The sequence below is a fragment of the Gorilla gorilla genome, chromosome 10 (genome assembly GCF_029281585.2).
Source record: "Gorilla gorilla gorilla isolate KB3781 chromosome 10, NHGRI_mGorGor1-v2.1_pri, whole genome shotgun sequence".
Taxonomy (NCBI): domain Eukaryota; kingdom Metazoa; phylum Chordata; class Mammalia; order Primates; family Hominidae; genus Gorilla; species Gorilla gorilla.
This window is the reverse complement of record NC_073234.2, coordinates 82,442,243-82,452,403: the sequence shown is the minus strand read 5'-3', so window position 1 is coordinate 82,452,403 and position 10,161 is coordinate 82,442,243. Positions and strand designations below refer to the sequence as shown.

The 10,161-nt window shown below is 38.9% G+C and overlaps 1 long non-coding RNA gene across 1 annotated transcript; it reads right to left on the bottom strand.

Moving 5' to 3' along the window:
- Positions 1 to 5,666: 5,666 nt before the first annotated feature.
- On the bottom strand, positions 5,667 to 9,943 carry LOC134756520 (uncharacterized). The gene is made up of 3 exons (XR_010129252.1): positions 9,915 to 9,943; positions 6,114 to 6,208; positions 5,667 to 5,870 (listed from the first exon to the last, which is right to left on the bottom strand). It is a non-coding gene; the product is annotated as an uncharacterized lncRNA (long non-coding RNA).
- Between the last annotated feature and the right edge of the window lie 218 nt (positions 9,944 to 10,161).

Below are 10,161 nucleotides of genomic sequence, written 5' to 3'. Positions count from 1 at the left end.
TGGAATGTCATGAAAAATGTTACAATAAAATTTTTGTCAAGTAAAAGCATTAAATAAGCCTACCATGTGTTATCATTGACATTTTATAGGACAATGATAGCTCTCCAAAAAACTAGAATAGTCAGTTAATAGACATTCTTTCAAATGTAGTGTTATTTAGTAGCATCCAAAACTTACTTCATTGTCCTTATTTTGCCCATTTTGTCTTGAGTACATCAAGTCTTCATTAGCAGTCCGTGCTAATTCAAAGACTAGAACTTCTGAGCTCTTGTGAGTGATAGCTGTTTCATGCAGTATTTCTACAGCTTAAGTAATGCATATTCTCATTTTTAAGTAAAGGCACTCTCACAGAGATTCCCGCTCCCTGACCTGTGTAGTCTTACATCATTTTATTATAATATAAAATAAATATGCACATATTTTATTTGAATGTAAAAGAAGTATATGCTTCTATCCAACTAAAAAGCAAATTTACAAATTAAATACTAACAACATTGCAACACCACTAAAATTCAAATTAACAGCATTAATTTAATGTGATACATGATGTTTACTGGAACTACATTACTGATGTCGGGTTTAATACATAAGGATGCAGCTTCAGGTCAAGGTCTATAAATAGTTTTTATAGTTTCATTTTGATAACAGTAATGTAAGAAAGAAATGTGTTCCCCTAAGTATGATTTTGTTTACTAGTTTAGAATAAATGGCTTTCCAATAGAATCGAAAGTCTTCCAGTGAATATTGATTCTAGAGTAATTTTCTTGAAGTGTCAACTTTGTAAATTGTTTAAAAATAATTTACAAAATTGACATTGTGGCCTTTAAAATATGTGTATGGGTATTTAATGTAATTATTAAAATAATGAATACTTCGTAGTATACTTATTGTTAATGAATTATTCCTACTTAGTATCTGAACAGTAGACCCACTTGCAAAATAAGGATGATACCAGATACAACAGATAGGTTGTCTTCTCCTTTTTTAAGTCTGAATGCCTACACCATCGTATTCCATGTGATGACCCAATTCTTCCACTACTCTCCTCTGTTCTTATAACTTTGAAACCTTTGGCCACTCAGCGCTCCACAATGTCATTTGATGCAAACACAATCATAAATATAAACACAAGCTCAGGCATTAGGATTACAATGCATAATCAATTATAAGGTAATAAATCTGATAAGCTGGAATACATTTACATTAATTTTTAAGTTTATCAATGAAATAAAAACTTAAAGTTAAAAAGCTTTTGCCAAAAATCAAAATTCTGCACAACACCCTTGTGCACTTCCAGAGTTCCACACACTAGTTTTTGAAACTCTAGTACAGGGCCTAGTGAAGGGAAGAAGAGTAATGAAATACAAAGGATTTGAGGTATTCATTTATTAAAAAAAATTTTTCACACATTTGTAGCAGGATTTGAGGTGTTCAGAAACTTCCTAGAATAAAATATCAATTGTCAATCACTTTTAATTTCTTTTAAAAATAACAACAAAGTTGTAGGAGGGGTATGGTGTAAGCATGGAAAATAAATATAGGGAGAGAGTTTCCTATGGCAAAGACTTTAAATGAAGAGGAAGTCCAGAGTCAAAGATCAAACATATATTTAAACGAACGCACAAATAATGTATTTTAAAGACCCAACTGATGGGAGAAGTTAACAGGTATGCCCAGCAGGGTCTACGTGCTTAGCAGTTCAGGTTGAAGTTTGTCAGACAGGGAAGAATTACCATGGCTTACAGCTCTCTGTGAATATTTCTAGGTCAGTGTTTCCACTCCCAGGTATTAAGGTTAGGCATTGATGCCATGTCTGTTTTCCTCTTTGGGCTGCTTCGTCGACAGCTGGAATATGGCCTCATATGGCCTCATTGTCTCATTCTTCTCTGTAACTCTACTACTGTGCACAGTTTCAGGTATTCAGGAGGGACCAAGTAAAAGACAGAGAATGAAGTAAGTATTTCTGAGGTGGAAAGATCTTAAGGACCTTCTAGCCCAGTGTTTTGCAACTTCCAAGCTACAGATAAGGAAGGTAAATTTTTACCTGTCTAGCAAGAGCTTCTACTGTATTGCAGAGGGAAGAATATATTAATAACATTTATTGAGCATTTACTCTTAAGGTCTTTCTTAATCATAAAGACCCAAGTCTTTATGATTCTTGAGACTGAATTGTTAACCATTTTGATATAATATCTTCAAACAGGTCTTAAAGTCATTAATCAAGTTACTAACGCTTAAAAGCCTAACTTACAAAAAAATCTACAAGATGGGCATTATGGCAGAGATGAATAGCTGTCCACCCAAATTCTTACTCCCCTTTGCATAATATAGAGTTGTTGTTGGAAAGTAGCAAAGTGCCTGCCTGGCAACAGACTGCATTTCTCACCCCACCTTGCATCTAGGTGAGGCCATGTGAGAGAGGAATTTGAATGCAAGTTTGTGTGATACTTACGGGCCAGGGCTTTAAAGAGCATTGCACCTTCTCCAGGTTCTCTTTCTCCTTTTCCCAACTAAATTCAAATGATGATAATTTGATCCTAGGGCAGATGTCTCCAAACTTTTTCTGTAAAAGGCCAAGTAGTAAATAGTTCAGGCTTTGCAGCTCGTAATATCTCTATTGCAGCTATTCAAATCTACCACTGTAATGCAATAGCAGCATAGATCATACATAAATTAATGGCCATAGCTATGTTCCCATAAGATTTTTTTCACGAAAATAGGCCACAGGCCAGATTTGGCCACAAGCTATAATTTGCCAACCTATGCAGTAAAGGATGATGGAGGCACCATATTGAAGGAAGTAAAATATCTATATCATTGCATGGAAGAGAGTCTCCTGACAAACAGGAAATCCACTTTGGATAGCTACTTGCATGATAAATACATTTCTATTTAGTTTGAGTTAATATATGTTTCCTAAAAGAAAAGCTATTTGTTGCAGCACCTAGTGTCATCCCATCTAACAAGTTGAAGTGTGATGCCGCCATTATGTTAAAACTAAAATATATGGTACTGGCGTACAGGGAGGATTGTAGGCACTAAGGAAATATATCTAATGCTAGAATAACAGAGATATGAAATGACAAAACATTTAGCAAAACCATCATCTGCAATCTCTTGCAAGGAAGATGAAATGCCTACTGGGTCTGTAACACTTGGTGTGGGGGATCTGGGGAGAAAGAGGTTTGAAAAAAGCCAGAATATTAGTGTGTGTCGGCAATTGCTTGGCTGCTGCATTTAGTAAGATATTGCAAGAAAGTGATGAGCTCAGGAAAAGATTGTCGATTAGAGAGCAAGAAATAAAAGGGAATGGAAAGAGTCCAGAAATGTAAAGCTTTCCAGTGTTGAAGAATGCTTCTGGACTTTAAGCAACAGGAAATAACCTGGGCATTGTGGCTTATACCTGTAATCCCAGCACTTTGGGAGGCTGAGGCAGGAGGGTAGCTTGAGTCCAAGAGTTCAAAGCCAGCCTGGGCAACATAGTGAGACCCCATGTCTACAAAAAATAAAAAAACTAGTCAGGCATGGTGGTGAGTGCTTTTAGTCTCAGCTACTCGAGAGGCTGAGATGGGAGGATTGTTTGAGCCCAGGAGATCAAAGCTGCGGTGGGCCTTGATCAAGCCACTGCACTCCAACCTGGGTGACAGAGTGAGACCTTGTCAAAAAACGAAATAAAAAAAAATTCAAGGAGGCCTTGAATGACAAAAGTCCAGTCGTGAGACACCTCAAATAAAGTGATTCAACCCTAGAGCAAATATACAATTGAGAGTGTTGCCCTCTCACCTTAACCTGTGGCTTTTGAGAGTCTCATTAAATTGGGAGATAAATGCCTATGGGAAAGAAAGCAAAGAAACAAAGTGGAATTGAAAGCTATCTATAGGAAAGAACTCAGGTGTGATTACACATGGAAATAGCTGGAAGCAAATAAACTAAGGTCTAAGTTTCTGAGAGACTTGTATTGTCAAAGGTAGGTTGTATTATTATCCCCCCCTTTTAAACCTCTATCCACTGCCTTAAGATTTGCAACGTTTCCTTGAGGAAGAATCTACTTCCCAGCTCCACTGATATCAGACTTTTGCCAATGGACTGCAAGAAGCAGCAATGAATGTCACCCTGTTCTTTCATACATCCTGGAAGCCATTACATGGCTCTGCTAATTCCAACAGGAGCTGATATTTCAGTCTCGATCCTAGAATGAAGAAGTCACCTAGAACAAAATGCTGACAAGCTACAGCTATTTAGTGAGAGCAAGAATTTAAGCCTTTATTTTGTAAGCCACTGATATTTCAGTATTATTTATCAACACAGTAAAACTTAGAGCTAACTCATATCTAAAGAGATGATACCCCTGACCCGAAACTGATTGTTTGAGATTAAAAAACAGTCAGACCCCTAAATTGCATGAACAGGAAGAGGGCCATGAAAGCTGAACAGCCCCCAGGAATGGCATATTCCCCAGCAGTTATTTCAGATGTGGCCCCGGAAGGTAAGAAGCAGAGAAAAAGCCTGGAAGAGATCCAAAGGTGAACATGGGAGTTCCTCCTGGAGAGCAGAACTGGGGTCTAATTAAGGAACTTCCCTCATTTCCAAGGTACATATTCTTGACAATACCTTCCCAGTAGGATTTCATCCCTGCTGTTGTGCTGCATCAGCTATGTATTTCCCATTCCTTCTTCATCTGAATGGATCTGTCCCTGCTCTATCATTCCATATTTTCGTTTTCAGTTAATTTGTGGCCAGACCAAAAGAAGAACTTTTGGCCTGGGTGAAGAGGACAATAATCATCAAGAGATCATAGAGGTTGAGCTGGTTGCAGAAAGCAGATGGTACTTATGCTTAATTCCCTTAAGGAGGAGTGAGTGTGTCTTTTGGGTGCAAAGAAGGGTGAACACATATGTAGTGCTAGAAGGGCAGGCTGTGCAGAGAGCTTGCTGAAGACAGAAGTCTGTGCTCTCTTTTCCAGAGCATGGATATGTCTCCAGGAAGGCACACTATTTTCTCAGCCCTTCTTACATCAAGGTGTGTTGAGTGCCTAGTTATCACCAAAGAAATGTTTGTGAAAATCATGTGTGTCATTTCTGGGCCAGGCTTGTAAGAAATGGATGTGTCTTGTTTTCTTCTTCTTTTCCCTTCTGTTGCCTAGATGCAGAGAATAATTATAAGGACTTGGAGGATGATGGGACCAAAGGATAGATGAGCTGTCTGCTGATCAGAAACTCTGCCTTATATTGATACACGAGTGAGAAATAAGCTTCTATTGTATTTAAGCCAATTTTCATTTTAAGTCTATTTTTATAGTACCTGGTGTTACTGTAACTAATACAGAGATTATAGTAGTTCTAAGCTTCTATATTAGCTGGAGGATTAAATGAACTAAAGCACTTAGTACAGTCAAGGAATATATTAATTATTCAATAAATGTACATTCGTTTGATCTCTCAGTGCAGTAATTGAATACTGTTTTATATTCTGCTACCATACTTCTGCTTGCTTTTATTTCTAGTATATATGTCAGAAAATATGTGCTCCATTTTGGCCGCCTTACAGGGATCCTCCCTGCCCAAGTAAGAATGTACTAAAAGCGTATAAAAATTAGCCTTGGCTATTTGCTTTTGTCTCTGGCATTCATCCAGAATATACCCCAGTGTATTCATTTCCACACACAAATCTTTATTGTCATCTTCCTTCACAACCCCCACTGGGTACTCCACAGCTCCACTCTTGATTTTTACTTCCAATTCTGATCTTTCATGCTGGATATGTATTACGACTCTTGGACACAGTGACGATATTGGCTTTCTGGCACCATGCGCCTCCACTCTGGCTCTGTCCAACACTCTACGCCTGCTTCCCATATCCATGTTGAATCCCTTGGAAAAAGGAGATGTTTTTGTTTCAATTGATTTAAAACTGGCTCCCTCCTACCTTCAGGTAAAGACTGATAAATTCAGGGACATCATGTAGTTTCATGGATCATGCCCTTGTTCAGGCAACTTGGGTGCACACTTGACCTAGTGTCACTACTGTACAAATGAATAACCACCCTCTGCTGGGCTTTATATTAGAAAGCCTGTCAAGATATCAAGAGACTAATGGAGTTCTTTATTCATTACCTTTATTCATTCTCCTCAGCCTTTTCCACTTAAAAGTGTTAGCCACTTGAGAGCAGAGACTTCAGCTTGTTTTTTCTTAGCTTCTAGAAAAGAGCCTGTCACATAAATATTTGTAAAATAAGTCACTGAAGAGCCATGTATCCCATATCCTCTCTCCATGAAATTCTGCCACCAGCACTGCTTAGACTTTCTTCAAGTCTCCACTTTACCCCTCTCCTATTCACTAAAGCCTATGTAAATTTGCAACAAAGAGGAAGGGGACCTTCTTCTCTGTAGTGAAATAAAGTAGGCAGCTGAACTCACCTGATTTAGCACCTGGGTCTTAGCAGACATAGTCACTCTTATTGCTCAGAACCAAGGCCTTCTGCAAGTTCAAAGGGACTACCACGTTGTGGTAGTAGTTCCTCCAGCCCTCTACAACCTCCCACAGCACCTTAGGGTTCTGTGAAAATTGCTGTGGTCTAACATGCTTACCATTCAAGATAACTAGATACTCTTACTAATCCCTATTACGGACTAGTTCCTTAAAATTTGGGCTTGATGAAGTAAGACTTTCAGAAAATCTACAACGTTGGGCAAAACAAAAAGGGTAATAAGTAACAATGGCTTCAGAGAACCATCTCAACCAGTTCAAGTATTTAATGATAATTTTCAGCTTGTCCAATATCTCTGTCATCTTCTAATGAGTTATAAATGGGATGTTCCATTACTTGATAACTTTCTAGATGGGAACTTTTCTTTTTCTTTTTTTTTTCCATTTTTTTGAGACAGGGTCTTGCACTGTCACCCAGACTGGAGTGCAGTGGTGCAGCCATGGCTCCCTGCAGTCTTTTGCCCCCAGGCTCAAGCTATCCTTGCACCACAGCCTCCTGCGTAGCAGCTGGTACTACAGGTGCACGCCAGCGCATCTGGTTAATTTCTTAATTTTGGTAGAGACGGCAGGGGGTTGGCTCATGTTGCTCAGGCTGGTCTCAAACCCCTGGGCTTAAGCAATCCTCCTACCTCGGCCTCCCAAAATGCTGAGATTTCAGGCATGAACCACCATGCCAGGCCGGAAAGTTTTCCTTATGCATATGACCTCCAATAAACTCATGGTTCATGGACTGCTTATTGTAGTGCCACCTCCTGGCCAAATCTGAGAATGTGGAAGACAATCCGATGATGCCAAAGAAAGTGACCACAATTTTAATATGAAAGTGCCCTACAAAATCAAAAACTCCAAGTTATTCCAAAACTGTTCTAGTTACAGGTGGTTTCTGGGGTTTTCTGGTCATTTATCTTTCATTTATTTCCGTAACCCAGTGATTCTCAAAGTGTATTCCACAGACCAGCATCATTATCTAGGAGCTTGTTAGAAAATCACATTTTGGGGCCTCACCACAAACCTACTGAATCAGAAATCCTGGTGGCAGGGGACAGTAATCTGAGCTTTTAAAGCCCTCCATGTGATTCTTATACATGCTCAAGTTTGAGAGCCAGTGTTATAACCAGACTATTCTTGAAATCTTTGTGTGGAAAAAGGGTTTTCCTGGCACACAAACATCACAGTTATTGAAAATCTCATTCATCTCGGCTCCAAACCCTACCTACTCAGACCCAACCTGGTTCTTCATTAACCTTGATGATACCTCAAACATCATTGTAGGAAAGCATATTCTTTGAGAAGCGCACCCAAGTTTGGGTACGCTTTGTTTTTTATTATTTTTCTAGAAGGCAATCACAGCCCAGGCCAATTACTCTATATGAGAACAAGTGGTATTAGGCATCACAGCCACCTTTGAAACATGTGGTGATCTTCCTAAGTGACCCTGCATGGTGTTCCTAGGCAACCACGAATAGCTGAGGGAAATCTACAGACTCAGTTCATGGCAGTTGAAATGGACCGCTTAAGCTAATACATGTATTACATGCTGGACAAAGACCTGCATGACCTTCCTCTGAAAACCAGAATGTCAGGGGACAGAAGAAACCTGCAACCCCAGGAAATCCTCTGACACCAGCGTAGCTAGGGAAGATGATATGCAATGGCAGCAGCAGAAATCCAGTTCTACACAGGGATAGTCATTGAGTCACGGAGTGTTGATGAGCTCTACAGCCAGACCAAATAGGCCTAAGGCATAAAAACCATTTCGGTGGCCACTCATTTGATTTGAAATCCTCCAGCACAGTCCTCTCTGCCATATCCATCATGGGTCAAGGAATCACTGAACTTGCTCACCAATGCAAATGTGTCTGCAACATCATCACCCTTCATTTTTAGCCTTAGTTTTTTTTCCCCAGCCGCAACTGCATCTCATAGGTGAGAACCCCTCTTTCAGCAATGACACATTTGTTTTTCTGCCTTACCTCTGCGATTCCTGGTCCAACACAACACCAACCATATTATTTTGTCCACATTCTATCTCTTGGTGCTTAATTACCTGAATCACATCTATGGACTTTTGTTTACAGTCTTAGTACTAATTTATTTTTCAAATATTGATTGAATACCTAAAACGTATCAGGCATTGAGAATACAGCAATAAATAAAGGTAATTCTCCCTGCTTACTGCCCCATCCCAGTTTTGAGCCCATTTATTGAGCATTTACTATGCACCAGGGAGCAAGCTGAGTGCCAGGGAGCAAGGTGATAGATTTCTGTATACTTAAATACATTTTCTCACTTAACATAAGAGATATGTAAAAGTAATATTCCATTTTACAGGTAAAGCAATTAAGACTCGAATACGTATTTTTTTCTAAGGTCACACAGCTGGTAATTTGAGGATGTTGGATGTGAACCAAGGTCAATGTTTATGAATGCCATAAAATGTTGTGTTGGCTGTTCTAACAGAGCCATTCTACTCCTTAGTGATGAGAATGAAGTTCTGTTTCTGTCTCCAGAATAGTTACTTCGCCCTATCATGAGGCCTTCAAATGGGCTTAAGTGAGCTGTGTAACCAGGCATTAGGTGAACAAAAGCCCATTGGCTTATATGGCTGAAATTTCTTTGGCTTAGTCTTATGTAATTCATTCTGATCAGTAACTCAGTTAATTTTGTTCTCTAGCTTCTGTTTAAATATATATCCTCCGACAACCCCTTTGAATAACATAATTTGTCTAGACCAGCATTTTGTCTGAGATCTTGACATTTGTCCTCAGACATCACTTACCTTGATGGTGGCTAAGTCACACTGTCAGACCCTCAGTATTGTGGGAATGACTAGCTTGACCAATTCTTTGAACAGCTTCCCCACCAAGGAAGGTGCCAATCAAACGAAAAATTTATATAGTTTACCATTTTGAAAAAAAAAGTAGTTGTGTTGAAAAACTCTGAAGTAGTTCAACTTTGCTTAGATTTCTTCTATGACAGTCACATCAGATAGTCCTCTGAGACAGGATTTCACATGACCAGTATGGAGATGTCAGCCATTCCCTCTCCGGACCTCACCGTTACTCAAATATTTTTGTCCTCTGGTTCTTGCTGTGCAAAATTATCCCCTTCACCTCCAAGTCGTCTCTGGCTAAACCTCTGGGGAGATTCATTCAACTTTTTCTTTTATCAGGGTTTCCAGGCTCATAAGTATTTGGGTCATTAACTTTTAAATACTCTCTAGTTTGTCTAAATATCTCCTCAAGTGAGTATGATGTCCAGAATAGCACACACTCTTCTTGGACTTCAAAATCCTTCTTTCTTTTAAAAAATGATTATGAAACACTCCGGACAAAATACATAAAGAATATTACAACAAACACCTATGTACCTATTAACAAGGTCAAACAGAATATTATCAAACAAATAAAGTCTTCTATATGCCCTACCTTTAGCCTCCTCTTTTGGTCCTCCAGAGTTAATCACTGTAGAATTCTACTGTTACCATGAACAGAATGATAATCACTGTTTACCATTCCAATATATTTTTTATGCCACCAAATACCAGTTTTAATTATCCTTTATGGTACCATGCTATCTGAAGCTGATAACTATTAATCTTGTTTTATAAACCTTCCAGAAGAGAGTTAGTGTAAGTAGTAACTCTTAATCTTTGTTTTCCAGCTTTTCACTATC